The sequence below is a fragment of the Mobula hypostoma genome, chromosome 10 (genome assembly GCF_963921235.1).
Source record: "Mobula hypostoma chromosome 10, sMobHyp1.1, whole genome shotgun sequence".
Classification (NCBI taxonomy): Eukaryota; Metazoa; Chordata; class Chondrichthyes; order Myliobatiformes; family Myliobatidae; genus Mobula; species Mobula hypostoma.
In genome coordinates, this window is record NC_086106.1 from 4,587,540 (window position 1) to 4,601,489 (window position 13,950).

Genomic DNA, 13,950 nt, shown 5'->3' on the forward strand with positions numbered 1-13,950 from the left:
AAGGTTCATTTATTTTCAAAGTATGCAACTTTGAAATTCTTCCTCTCCAGACAGCCACAAAACCAAGACAGAAAGGAACAGCTGCACAATCATCAACCCCCAACCCCCCCCCACCTTCTCACACAAAAAAACAAACAAAAATGGAACAGGCACATCGACTTCCAAATCATCCTCCCCCACACACAAAAATAATGAGAAAGTTCAGGCAAAGAACACAATCTAAAAAAGCTATAAGACTTAAAAGAAATCTATAGTCCAAGTCCACATCCAACACGCAGAAAACCTGGGTAACATTCTCCAGGCACACCAGCAAGCCTTTCTCTCTCTGGCAGTGAGCGATCCCACCAGCAATCAAAAGGCAATCTCCTTTGGAAGCTTTAATTCTCACTAACTCCCACTCATCCCTGCCCTTAAACCCTAACCTGACCCCTGCTCCTCATGATGTCCCGAAAACCATCACTCTGAACCTAAAAAAAAATTCAGTCTGAGCCCCAACCTTAATGGACAGCATAGCTTGGCGCCATCTTGAACTGGCAGCTTTAATCGGTGAAATGGAGTCGAACATCAGCCCGCGCCCTGTCCCGTGGCTTTCTCCATGAGGATCGAGCTTGCTGCCTCTGTCTCCCAGAATCCTCTTGGAGATGGCCGAACGCTGAAAACCCCAAACGATCTCCAAACTGCAAATCACAGGCTCTAACAGTTCTAGAATCACATTCAAGGCGAAAACATCGAAGACAGTGACAGTGGCTGTCGGAGGGCTCTGCACTCAGCAATCGATCTCTCTCTCAATGCTGAGGGAGAGTTTGCTGCCGATTCTCGAGTCAGAGAACTTGAACTAAAAAGCAAAGTTTCAGACTGACTGTAATGTTGAAATAGCGACTGTTGTCTCCCCGTTGCTGTAGAAGGAGTGATATCTATCTCTCCCTTGTTAGTGAGAGAGAAAGAGAGCCTGTGGGATGTGGGAAATGTTGGAGTGAACAGTTAGTTTTTGATGGACTGTAGACTGTGGTATCTCTTTGGGGGCTTTGCTGTTGCTGGCATGGTGGGTGGTGGGGGTGCTGATACTTTATGCTGGAATAAATGAGGGGAGAGTTGATGCTGCTAGCTCTTGCTTGTGTGTTGGGGGGTGCAGGGAGAGCTTTAGATTTCTTTTGTTTTTTCTGCCATTCATTTTTGTTTTTTTTTCTGTTTCGAGGATGTCTGTGAAGAGTAAGAATTTCAGGTTGTATATTGTATACATTCTCTGATATTAAATAGAACTCTTGAACTATGAGGTCATCTGATGATAGGTGATTCTTCCCAAAGGTGAGGAATGATGTGCCCATGATTTATTGGGCTGAATCCATTACTCTCTGTATCTTCTCATTCTCTGGTACATTTGAACTTCCGTACCAGACTGTCATGAAACCAAGTTACAGGGATATTGGAGAGGATTCAAAGGAGGTTCACGGAAATGGTTCTGGCATTGAAAGGCTTATTGTATGAGGAGTGTTTGATGGCTCTGGGCCTGTACTCACTGGAATTCAGAAGAATGAGGGGTGACCTCATTGAAACCTATCGAATGTTGAGAGGCCTTGAGAGAGTGGATGTGGGGAGGATGTTTCCTGCGTGAGGGAGTCTAAGACCAGAATAGAGCGACATCCATTTAGAACGGAGATGAGGAGGAGTTTCTATAACCAGAGGATGGTGAGTCTGTGGAATTCGTTGTCACAGACGGCTGTGGAGGCCAAATCATTGGGTGTGTTTAAAGCTGAGGTTGATAGATTCTTGATTATCAAGTTTATTATCACCGGCATGTGATGTGAAATTTGTTAACTTAGCAGCAGCAGTTCAATGCAATACGTAATATAGAAGAAGAAGAAAATAATAATAATAATAAATAAGTAAATCAATTACAGTATACGTATATTGAATAGACTAAAATCATGCAAAAAACCAGAAATAATATATATTGAAATATATTTAAAAAGTGAGGTAGTGTTCACTGGTTCAATGTCCATTTAGAAATGAGATAGCAGAGGGGAAGAAGCTGTTCCTGAATCACTGAGTGTGTGCCTTCAGGCTTCTGTATCTCCTCCCTGATGGTAACAGTGAGAAAAGGGCATGCCCTGGGTGCTGGGGGTCCTTAATAATGGACGCTGCCTTTCTGAGACACCACTCCCTGAAGATGTCCTGGGTACTTTGTAGGCTAGTACCCAAGATGGAGCTGACTAGATTTACAACCTTCTTCAGTCCTGTGCAGTAGTGCCTTCCCCCCACCCCCCAAACCATACCAGACGGTGATGCAGTCTGTCAGAATGTTCTCCACGGTACATCTATAGAAGTTTTTGACATACCAAATCTCTTCAAACTCCTAAGTATACTCGTCGTCTTGCCTTCTTTATAACCGCATCGCGGCTGACAAGAGAAATTAGGGATAGTATCAATTCCAAAGAAGTAGCATACAAATTAGCCAGAGAAAGTGGCTCACCTGAGGACTGGGAGAAATTCAGAGTTCAGCAGAGGAGGACAAAGGGCTTAATTAGGAAGGGGAAAAAAGATTATGAGAGAAAACTGGCAGAGAACATAAAAACGGACTGTAAAAGCTTTTATAGATATGTAAAAAGGAAAAGACTGATAAAGACAAATGTAGGTCCCCTGCAAACAGAAACAGGTGAATTGATTATGGGGAGCAAGGACATGGCAGACCAATTGAATAATTACTTTGGTTCTGTCTTCACTAAGGAGGACATAAATAATCTTCCAGAAATAGTAAGGGACAGAGGGTCCAGTGAGATGGAGGAACTGAGCGAAATACATGTTAGTAGGGAAGTGGTGTTAGGTAAATTGAAGGGATTGAAGGCAGATAAATCCCCAGGGCCAGATGGTCTGCATCCCAGAGTGCTTAAGGAAGTGGCCCAAGAAATAGTGGATGCATTAGTGATAATTTTTCAAAACTCGTTAGATTCTGGACTAGTTCCTGAGGATTGGAGGGTGGCTAATGTAACCCCACTTTTTAAAAAAGGAGGGAGAGAGAAACCAGGGAATTATAGGCCGGTTAGCCTAACGTCGGTGGTGGGGAAACTGCTGGAGTCAGTTATCAAGGATGTGATAACAGCACATTTGGAAAGCGGTGAAATGATCGGACAAAGTCAGCATGGATTTGTGAAAGGAAAATCATGTCTGACGAATCTCATAGAATTTTTTGAGGATGTAACTAGTAGAGTGGATAGGGGAGAACCAGTGGATGTGGTATATTTGGATTTTCAAAAGGCTTTTGACAAGGTCCCACATAGGAGATTAGTGTGCAAACTTAAAGCACACGGTATTGGGGGTAAGGTATTGGTGTGGGTGGAGAATTGGTTAGCAGACAGGAAGCAAAGAGTGGGAATAAACGGGACCTTTTCAGAATGGCAGGCGGTGACTAGTGGGGTACCGCAAGGCTCAGTGCTGGGACCCCAGTTGTTTACAATATATATTAATGACTTGGATGAGGGAATTAAATGCAGCATCTCCAAGTTTGCGGATGACACGAAGCTGGGTGGCAGTGTTAGCAGTGAGGAGGATGCTAAGAGGATGCAGGGTGACTTGGATAGGTTGGGTGAGTGGGCAAACTCATGGCAGATGCAATTTAATGTGGATAAATGTGAAGTTATCCACTTTGGTGGCAAAAATAGGAAAACAGATTATTATCTGAATGGTGGCCGATTAGGAAAAGGGGAGGAGCAACGAGACCTGGGTGTCATTATACACCAGTCATTGAAAGTGGGCATGCAGGTACAGCAGGCGGTGAAAAAGGCGAACGGTATGCTGGCATTTATAGCAAGAGGATTCGAGTACAGGAGCAGGGAGGTACTACTGCAGTTGTACAAGGCCTTGGTGAGACCACACCTGGAGTATTGTGTGCAGTTTTGGTCCCCTAATCTGAGGAAAGACATCTTTGCCATAGAGGGAGTACAAAGAAGGTTCACCAGATTGATTCCTGGGATGGCAGGTCTTTCATATGAAGAAAGACTGGATGAACTGGGCTTGTACTCGTTGGAATTTAGAAGATTGAGGGGGGATCTGATTGAAACGTATAAGATCCTAAAGGGATTGGACAGGCTAGATGCGGGAAGATTGTTCCCGATGTTGGGGAGGTCTAGAACGAGGGGTCACAGTTTGAGGATAGAGGGGAAGCCTTTTAGGACCGAGGTTAGGAAAAACTTCTTCACACAGAGAGTGGTGAATCTGTGGAATTCTCTGCCACAGCAAACTGTTGAGGCCAGTTCATTAGCTATGTTTAAAAGGAAGTTAGATATGGCCCTTGTGGCTACAGGGGTCAGGGGGTATGGAGGGAAGGCTGGGTTCTGAGTTGGATGATCAGCCATGATCATAATAAATGGCGGTGCAGGCTCGAAGGGCCGAATGGCCTACTCCTGCACCTATTTTCTATGTTTCTATATTTCTATGATATCTTGGCACCAGGTTAGGACCTGCGGGCCATGAAGGGATACGGGGAGAAGGCAGGAGAATGGGACATGAAATTTGTCTTTTTTGTGGCAGCAGCACAGTGTAATACATAAAATTACCACAGTACTTTGCAAAAGCCTTAAGCACTCTAACTATATACGTGTGCCTGAGATTTTTGCACAGTACTCTGTGCACAGGAGCAATGAAAATCTTACTTGCAGCAGCATCACAGAAAGACATAAATTAATCATAAACTCTAAACGTTTTAAGAAAAAACACTGAACAAAACAAAAGTGGTGTATTTTAGTGCAAGGTGGTCAAAGTGGTTGTTAAGTCAAGGGTTAATCCACAGTAAAATTTATTATCGAAGTACGTACTATCCAGATTAAGTTCTTGTGTAGCTAACTTTGCTTTTTTTTTTAGGTACATGGAGGGATAGGGATCAAATGCAAGAAACTGGGACCTGCTGGGGGGACGATATACTCAGCATGGTTTCAACGGGGTAAGAGCCTGTTTTTTCCGCTTCTTTCCCCGCCTTGATTGGTGCTCTGGGCTACAACCTCGCCATTTCTTTAGCGCTTGTCTGTTTTTCATGAGGCCAAGTTGCTAGCTCAACGCTCAACCCAGCATGGATGGAAAGCGTGCAGGGAGCTGGACGGGTTCGAACCCGGGACCCCTCACCCTGAAGCCCTAGCTGCCTAGATACGCAAGCCTGGGCAGTACGATACAGAGAGCTCCCCTGTCCACACATCTGATGAACCCAAATGAACTGCAGAGACCGATACAGACTGGCACCAGCAGTGTGGCAGGAGCTGCCAGTCGCTGCTGAACTCAATGTAGGACTCCAGCTCCGGATTTTACCCTCGGGGCTTACTCCCAAAGCCTTTCCCATGAGTTCAGGGGCAGATGAGATGCCTAAAGGGAGTCTCTGGAAGGCATTAGGTCCATACGGTGTGATAAATGTTGTGAGCCGCTGTGATTCAGGAGCTCGACAGATCTGCCAGAACCCCGAGCTTGCATCCAGTTTGGTGAAGAACTTTGCTCTACCCAGCATACCCAATCTGTGCTGAACAGCGGGCAGAATAACTTTCTCCCGCCTGACTGCATTATTCAATTTTGCTAGATCAACACAGGTCCTCACCATGCCACCTGGCTTGGGAACAGGAACGATGCCCGAACACCAGTCAGTTGGTCCATTCATTCTAGTTACGATGTCCAGTGCCTCCATTCTCTCAAGTTCAGCTTTGACTTTGTTCATCAATGGGACTGGTCTATGCTTCACTGTGGTCAGAGAGTAAAGCGTCCCTGTTTCATTTTCTCCAGGGCAGCTTCACTCTTTTCTCATGCTCCTCACTTGAGCCTCCGAAGATCAGTATATCATCCATGTGGCAGACTACTCCTTCCAGTCCCTCCAAAACTTGGCTCATCCTCATCTGAAAGTGTTCAGGGGCTGAGGAGATGCCAAGGGAGAGTCTCCTTGAGGGTGTAAACCCACCGGGAAAGTTCATTTCAGATTTGGTGGAGAAAACAAAGCCACAACGTGACCTCCTCTCTCAGGGAAACGTTTGGACCAGAGACGCACCACAGGAGAAGTCATTCTCATCACTTAAAACAGAGCTTGTCTCTCCACCAACATTGGCATTCTTTGATCCGAGCAAAGCACCCAAGGTCTCCCTTTGGCCTTGGGGGAGTGCTCATGGAATACTGCATTGATGTATTGAAACTGGTAGCATATGCATCAAGAGCACTGACTCCTACTGAATAGAATTACGCCCAAATTGAAAAGGAGACACTGGCTGTCATGTGGGCTTGTGAACACTTCAGCTACTACTTGATAGGCACTAAATTCACACCCCTCACCTCAAAACACTTGAATGACATACCTCCCCGTCTGCAAAGATTCAGAATGAGGCTCATGTGATACTTCTATGACATTGAACACATCCCCTGCAAATCTTCCACAACACCAGACATTCTGTCAAGGATGCCATACAAAAGTGAGTGGACGGAAGCTCATTCTGCCCTCTTGGAAGATGCCAGCATCTACTTGCCTCAGATACGTGAAAGTTTTCCTGGATTACAGAGTAAACTGGATGAAATTCATGCAGAATTGAAATCCAGAAGGTCAAACGTTAAATTTCTCCTAGACACATGAGGCCATTCTGCCCACTGCTGCTGTCCGGCCACTGTTGTTGGGTCGGGTTGAATGGTGCCACGTCGGCAAAATCAAAGAACTGATTATCGACTATTATTGAGCCAGACCTGGTGGTCAGAGGCTATTTTGAGATGCACGCCATTAGGAACATTTAAAAGATACTGAGAGCTTTTCCACGCTACCACACTCCGGGTATAACAAACTTAACTGGGAGGGAGTTAAAGTGAATGTGGGGAGAATAGATGATGAGGAAGATTGTTGGGGAATGAGATTGATCTGTGAGGCAGCATGAACAATGGGCCAAGGTGACCTCTTTCCATGACAGAAAGAAAAACAATCAGTTAAAGTATCCAGAAGTGGCAATGCAGTGAACGATAGTCCAAAATTTTGAAACACAAAGCAAGAAATGGGCTCTGCTTTAAGCCAAGAACTGGCTGGTCCAGTTTCCTAGACAGACGTACTTACTTTGTCTGCAAATGGAAATCAACGATGTCGGTGAAAGAAAGAGAGACGATACGGGAATATTCAGCAGGTCAGGCAACATATGTGGAAAGTGAAACAGAGGCATATTAATTGACATTAACTTGAACTGGTTTGCTCAGCCCTATAACAAATGCTCTAAATGTGTAGAGTTCTTAGAATTCTTTGTTCATTATCTGCCGTGTTGAATGACGTGGGTGATTGTGCTCTTTCCATGACCATGGTTGTTCTTGGAAAATTTTTCTACAGAAGAGTTTTGCCATTGCCTTCTTCTGGGCAGTGTCTTTACAATTCGGGTGACCCCCAGCCATTATCAATACCCTTCAGAGATTGTCTGCCTGGTGTCAGTGGTCACATAACCTGGACTTGTGATAGGCACCAGCTGCTTGTACAACCATCCACCACCTGCTCCCATGGGTTCACGTGACCCTGATCAGGGGGTTAAGTAGGTGCTACACCTTGCCCGAGGGTGACCTGCAGGCTAGCGGAGGGAAGGAGCACCTTACACCGCCTTTGGTAGAGACGCATCTCCACCCCGCCACACCCATTCATGGAATATAGAGCAGAAAAGCCCCAGCAGTAGAAGCCAAGTTTTGCTCTGCCCACATTTATGATTCTGGCATCGAAGGAATGCGGAAGATGGAAGTTAAATTTCTTAGCGATGCCCGAGGCCATTCTGCCCATTGTGGCTGTTCAGCCAGCGTTGCCGGGTCTGGTTGAACGGTGCCACGACGATCAACTCTCCCTCTCAACATCAGCAAAACTAAAGAGCTGACTATCAAGAGGAACAAGCCGGAGGTCCGTGAGCCAGTCCTCGTGTGAAGAACGGAGGTGGAAAGGATCAGTAGTTTTAGACAGGTATGTGGAGGAATCTAAGGTGGGGGCTTATATGGGAGGCAGGGTTTGAGGGTTGGCACAACATTGTGGGCCGAAGGGCCTGTACTGTGCTGTACGATTCTATGTTCTATGTTCTAAATTACTTGGTGTTAGCGTGTGAAAGGATCTGCCCTGGGGCCAACGTGTAAGTGTCTTGACGAAGAAGGCCAACAATGCTTCCACTTACTTAAAGTTCAGCACGTCACCAAAAACTTTGATAAACTTCTGTAGTTGCATGAAGGAGAGTATCCGAACTGGTCGTATCACAATCTGGTACGGAAAACCAATGCCCAGCAATAGGAAAGGCTACAGAAAGTGGTGGATTAGGTTAGATTATGAGGACACTCAGTCCTCGTTTATTGTCATTTAGAAATGCATGCATTAAAAAATTATACAATGTTCCTCTGGTATGATTACAGAAACACAAGACAGACCAAGACTAAAACTGACAAAAACCACATAATTATAACATATAGTTACAACAGTGCAAAGCAATACCATAATTTGATAAGAGCAGACCATGGGCACGGTAAAAAAAAGTCTCAAAGTCCCGATAGCCCCAACATCTCACGCAGATGGTAGAAGGGAGAAACTCTCCCTGCCATGAGCTTCCAGCGCCGCAAACTTGCCGGTGCAGCACCATTGGAAGCACCCGACCGCAGTCCGACTCTGAGTCCATCCGAAAACTTCGAGCCTCCGACCAGCCCTTCGACACCGAGCACCATCTCTGCCGAGCGCTTTGACCCCGCCCCGGCCGCCGAGCAACAGGCAAAGCCGAGGACTTGGGGGCTTCCCCTCGGAGATTCCGGATCACACAGTAGCAGCGGTAGCAAAGCAGGCATTTCAGAAGTTTCTCCAGATGTTCCTCTGTGCTCTCACGTCTGCCTCCATCAAATCAGAGGTGTGCACAGCCCCCTACTTCCCAGATAACAGATATTCATCACCGGAGAGGCCGCACGCACCACCATCTTCTCCTCCTCCTCCCGTATTCAGCCCAGTCCATCACAGGCAAAGCCCTCTCCACCATTAAGTATACTGACAAGTGTCTGTGTTGAAGCTGACTGATATCACAATCTCTGCTGCATCTTGCAGTCCATGCATTGGAGTCTCCATGCCAGGCTGTGATGCTCTATACAAATTTGTATAAGAGTCTTTGGTGACGTACGTAACCTCCTCCGACTCCTAATGACGTGGAGCCACTGGTGCGGCTCCTTCAAGGCTGCGTCGGTCTTTTGGGTCCAGGATAGACCCTCTGAGATGTGGACGCCCATGAACTTGAATCTGGTCCCCCCTCTCCACCGCTGACCCCTCGCTGAGGACGAGTGTGTGTTCCCTCGACTTCTCCTTCCTGAAGTCCGCAATCAACTCCTTGGTCTTGCTGACGTGGAGTGCAAGGTTGCCGTGGCGACACCACTCAGCCAGCTGACCTATCTCACTCTGGCAGGTCCTCTTGCCACCGTGTGAATGTGACCAATGAGCAGAACACGCGGACAGTGGAAAAGGCAAGAGGGAAGCAAAGTATGGGTGGGTCTGCAATAGGTCGTTAGCTTCTGGTCTACATTAACCACAAGATTTCCTATCAGGTGTGGAGGGTACTTTTGCAATCTAAAAGTACCTAAAGTTGCCACATCCTTGAGCAGCATGAGGTTGTCATCTCTGAGTTTAAACCTCACTAGTTCAACAACACCTGCATCTTCTTAAGTATGGCGATGTATTGAACTGACTCTTCAGTAAGGAAACAAAAAGTCAGAGCTGAGAATGTTTTGTGTGATGTGACTGAGAAACTGACGGAATTGATAACCGAGAATCAGCTTTTTTTAAATCGTTGACATCTGTCATGATTTCTTTTTTCGCTTTGTGCATCAGTACAAAACAAAATAGAGTCATAGAAAGGTAAAGCTCAGAAACAGACCCTTTGGCCCATCTAGTCCATGCTGAACCATTTAAACTGCTTAGTCCCTTCGATCTGCACTGGAGCCATAGACCCCCATATCCCTGCCATCTGTGTACCTCTCCAAACTTCTCTTAAACATTGAAATCGAGCTACTACTTGAACTGGCAGCTCGTTCCACGCTCTCAGGACCCTCTGAGTGAAGAAGTTTCCCTTCATGTTCCCCTTAAACTTTTCACCTTTCACCCTTAACCCATGACCTCTGGTTCTAGTCCCACCCAACCTCAGTGGGAAAAGCCTGCCTGCATTTACCCTGTCATAATTTTGTGCAGCTCATCAAATCTCCCCTCAGTTTTCTACATTCGAAGGAATAAAGTCCTAACCTAATTAAACTTTCCTCATAACTCTGGTCCTCCACAGCCGGCAGCATCCTTGTAAATTTTCTCTGTACTTTTTCAACCTTATTTACATCTTTCTTGTAGGTAGGTGTAAATAAGGTTGAAAGAGTACAGAAGATACTATAAGTTACAATAAAAATGTAAATAGGGTGAAGGGATAGAAGATGTTGCTAAAACATCGAGAGTAGGTCTTCAGCTACTTGTACCTGCTCCCTGGTGGTAGTAATGAGAAGAGGGCGTGTCCCGGGTGGTCTTTAATGATGGGCGCCATTTTCTTGAGGTGTCACCTTTTGAAGATGTCCTGGAAGGTGGGGAGGCTTTTGCCTGAGTTGGATCTGGCTAGGTCTATAATCCTTAGCAGCCCCTTTCGATCCTGTGCATTGGCGTTTCCATACCAGGCTCTGATGCAATCAGGCAGAATGTTCCCCAAAGTTCAAAGTAAATTTATATTCAAATATGTTCTATATATATATATGTAAATTTATTACATAGATCTCACCATATACAACCCTGAGATTCATTTTCTTGCAGGCATATTCAATAAATCTACAAAATAATAACAATAACAGAATCAATGAAAGACCACCCAACTTAGACATTCAACCAGAGTGCAGAAAACATCAAGCTGTGCAAATATAAAAAGAAAGAAATAATAATAATAATAATAAATAAATAAGCAATCAATGTTGAGACCATGAGTTGAAGGGTGCTTGAAAGTAGGTCCATTGATCGTGGGAACAGTTCAGTGATTGGGCAAGTGAAGTTGAGCGAGGTTATCCCAACTTCAGGCTCAGGAAGCCTGAGGACTGAAGGGTAATAATTCTTCTTAAACCTGGTGCTGTGAGCCCTGAGGCTCCTGTACCTTCTACCTGATGGCAGCAGCGAGAGCATGTCCTGTGTGGGGGGGGGCACCCGACGATGGACGCCGCTTTCCTGCGACAACGCTCCATGTGGGTGTGCTCCGTGTTGGGGGAGGGCTTCACTTGTGATGGACTGGGCCGTGACCATTACTTTACGTAGAACTTCCTGTCCAAGGGCATTGAGTTTCCACACCAGTCTCTGATGCAGCCAGTCAATATACTCTCCACCACACATCTATAGAAGTTTGTCAAAGTTATCGAAGTCTAACATTTGTTTATGCACCATTAGTTGTTTCAGTGGTTAATCACAGGGTGAAGGCAGAGGCTGTATGTATGATACAACAGTTAGTACTGCTGCCTCACCCCTTCAATGGTCTCAATTTAATACCACAGCATGTATACAGTACACAACCTGAAATCCCTACTCTTTGCAGACATCCGCAAAACAGGAAAAAAACCTCAAGGAATGAAGTACCAGCCCTTGGTGCAGGAGTGTAAAGACAGGGGATGGCAGGCATGGTTGTTCCCCGTGGAGATCGGCTGCAGAGGTTTCCCAGCCAAATCAGCATGGCGGCTGTTGTCAGCTCTGGGCCTGGACGAAAGCAGCAGAAAACAAGCAGCTCGTAGGATGGGGGAAGAGGCAGAACGAGCCTCTTGTTGGATTTGGAGTAGGCGAGAGGAGGGGAGCTGGAAGCCAGGTGCAGATGGGCAGCGATTTGGCCACCGCTGCTGGCCCACCAACTGGAGGGTGTTGTGGTTAAGGGTCGAGACACTCGGTGAAGGTTGGGAACCACCTGATGACATCTGCTCCTGGATGAAGGCTACGGTTACCTTATAAGGCAACTGGTGAATGCACCCAGACAGGTGTATGTAGCAAGGAACAAGACAGAAAATGTTGGAATCCTTAACCCCCCCCCCCACGCACAAGCAGCGGCAAAAACATCAACCCTCCCCTCCACTTTCTCCAGCAAAAACATCAACCCTCCCCCACCACTATGCAAGCGAGAGCAAAGCCCCCAAAGAGACCGTGATCTAGAGGCCATCAAAAACCTACTGTCCATTCCAACACTTCGACGTCTCAGACAGGCTCTCCCTCTCTCTCAGCAATGAGGGAGAGACATCGCTCCTGCCACAGCGGGAGGGGAGAGCAACAGCTCCCAGTTCAATGTTACAGACCGCCGCGTTGCTTGTCCGAGTTCCCCGACTCGAGGACCACCAGACTCTCACTCTCCATTGAGAAAGAGAGAGAGAGAGAGAGAGAGGAGATCGTTTGACTGCAAGGACTTTCCAACAGCAACGCTCACTGCCCGCTGTCTCGATGTTCCGCTGTCATGTGGCGCATCAGTTAGCAACATTGACGAGGAACCGGGTCGTCCGCCAGGCCGCACCCCGAAGGCCCACAACTTCCAGGCCGCACGGTGATCCGAGAACGAGAGCCCACCGCCCTTGGAGAACCGCAGTCCGAGCTGCAGCTTAAACACCCAAGTTCAATATCAGCCTCTGATGGTGCAGAACTTGCAAGTTCTTCCCATGCAAAGAGTATTCCGGAAGGTTTACTGTTTTACGTAAATTAACCCTGGTGTTGGACGGCAATGGTAAAAGTAATGAAAGGACATATAATGAGCATATGTAAGAGGCCTTACAAGGACTAACAAGACTGCTTCTCTGGGAGACAGCATGGTTCTGATGGGCTGACTGGCCTCAGCAGTCCAGATGAAAGATCTCGTCAACTTCACACTTCCCTCCATAGATGCTGCCTGACCCACTGAGTTCCTCCCACGGCCTCCGCACGTGCCAGATGAGGCCACCCTCAGGGTGGAGGAGCAACACCTTTTGTCTGGGCCACCTCCAACCCGATGGCATGAATATCAATTTCTCCTTCCGGTAAAAGAAAATTCCCTCCCCTTCCCTCTTCTTCTATTCCCCGCGCTGGCCTCTTACCTCTTCTCACCTGCCTATCACCTCCTCCTGAGTCCCCGCCTCCCTCGCTTTCTCCCACGGTCCTCTCTCCTCTCCGATCAGGTTCCTTCCTCTCCAGCCCTTTACCGTTCCCACCCAACTGGCTTCACCCCTCACCTTCCAGCCAGCCTCCTTCCCCCTCCCCTCCCTCAACCTTTTTATTCTGCCGTCTTCCCACTTCCTTCTCAGTCCCAAAGAAGGGTCTTGGCCTGAAACGACAACTATGTGCTCATTTCCATAACTGCTGCCTGACCTGCTGAGTTCCTCCAGCATTGTGTGTGTGTGTGTGTGTGTGTGTGTTGCTTTGCGGTTCCTCCAGCACTTTGTGTGCTGCACCAGATTAATTCTAGCTTCTGCAATGTGTGTGTGTTCAGAGCATGAGAAAACAAGATAAAGAGCCCTTAAAGTGAGATCATTGGTTGTGGGAACATCTCAATGGATGGGCAAGTGAGTGTAGTTATCCCCTTTTGTTTAAGGACCTGATGGTTGAGGGGTAGTAACTGTTCCTGAACATGGTGGTGCGAGTCCCGAGGGTCTTGTACCTTCTACCTGATGGCAGCAGCGAGAAGAGAGCATGGCCTGGGTGGTGAGGATCTCTGACGACGGATGCTGCTTTCCTACGGAAGTGTTTCATGTCGATGTGCTCGATGGCTGGGAGGGCTTTACCCGAGATGTGCTGGGCCGAATCCACTACTTTTTGTAAGATTTTCCATTCAAGGGCGTTGGTGTTCCCACACCAGGCTGTGACGCAGCCAGTCAGTACACTCTTCACCATACATCTATAGAAGTTTGTATGTGGGGGTGGAGGGATTTATAAGATAAATTGAACGATGCAAGGAAAGAGGTATAAATAAATCTTCGCTTTATTTGCCACACGTACATCAAAACATGGAACTTACT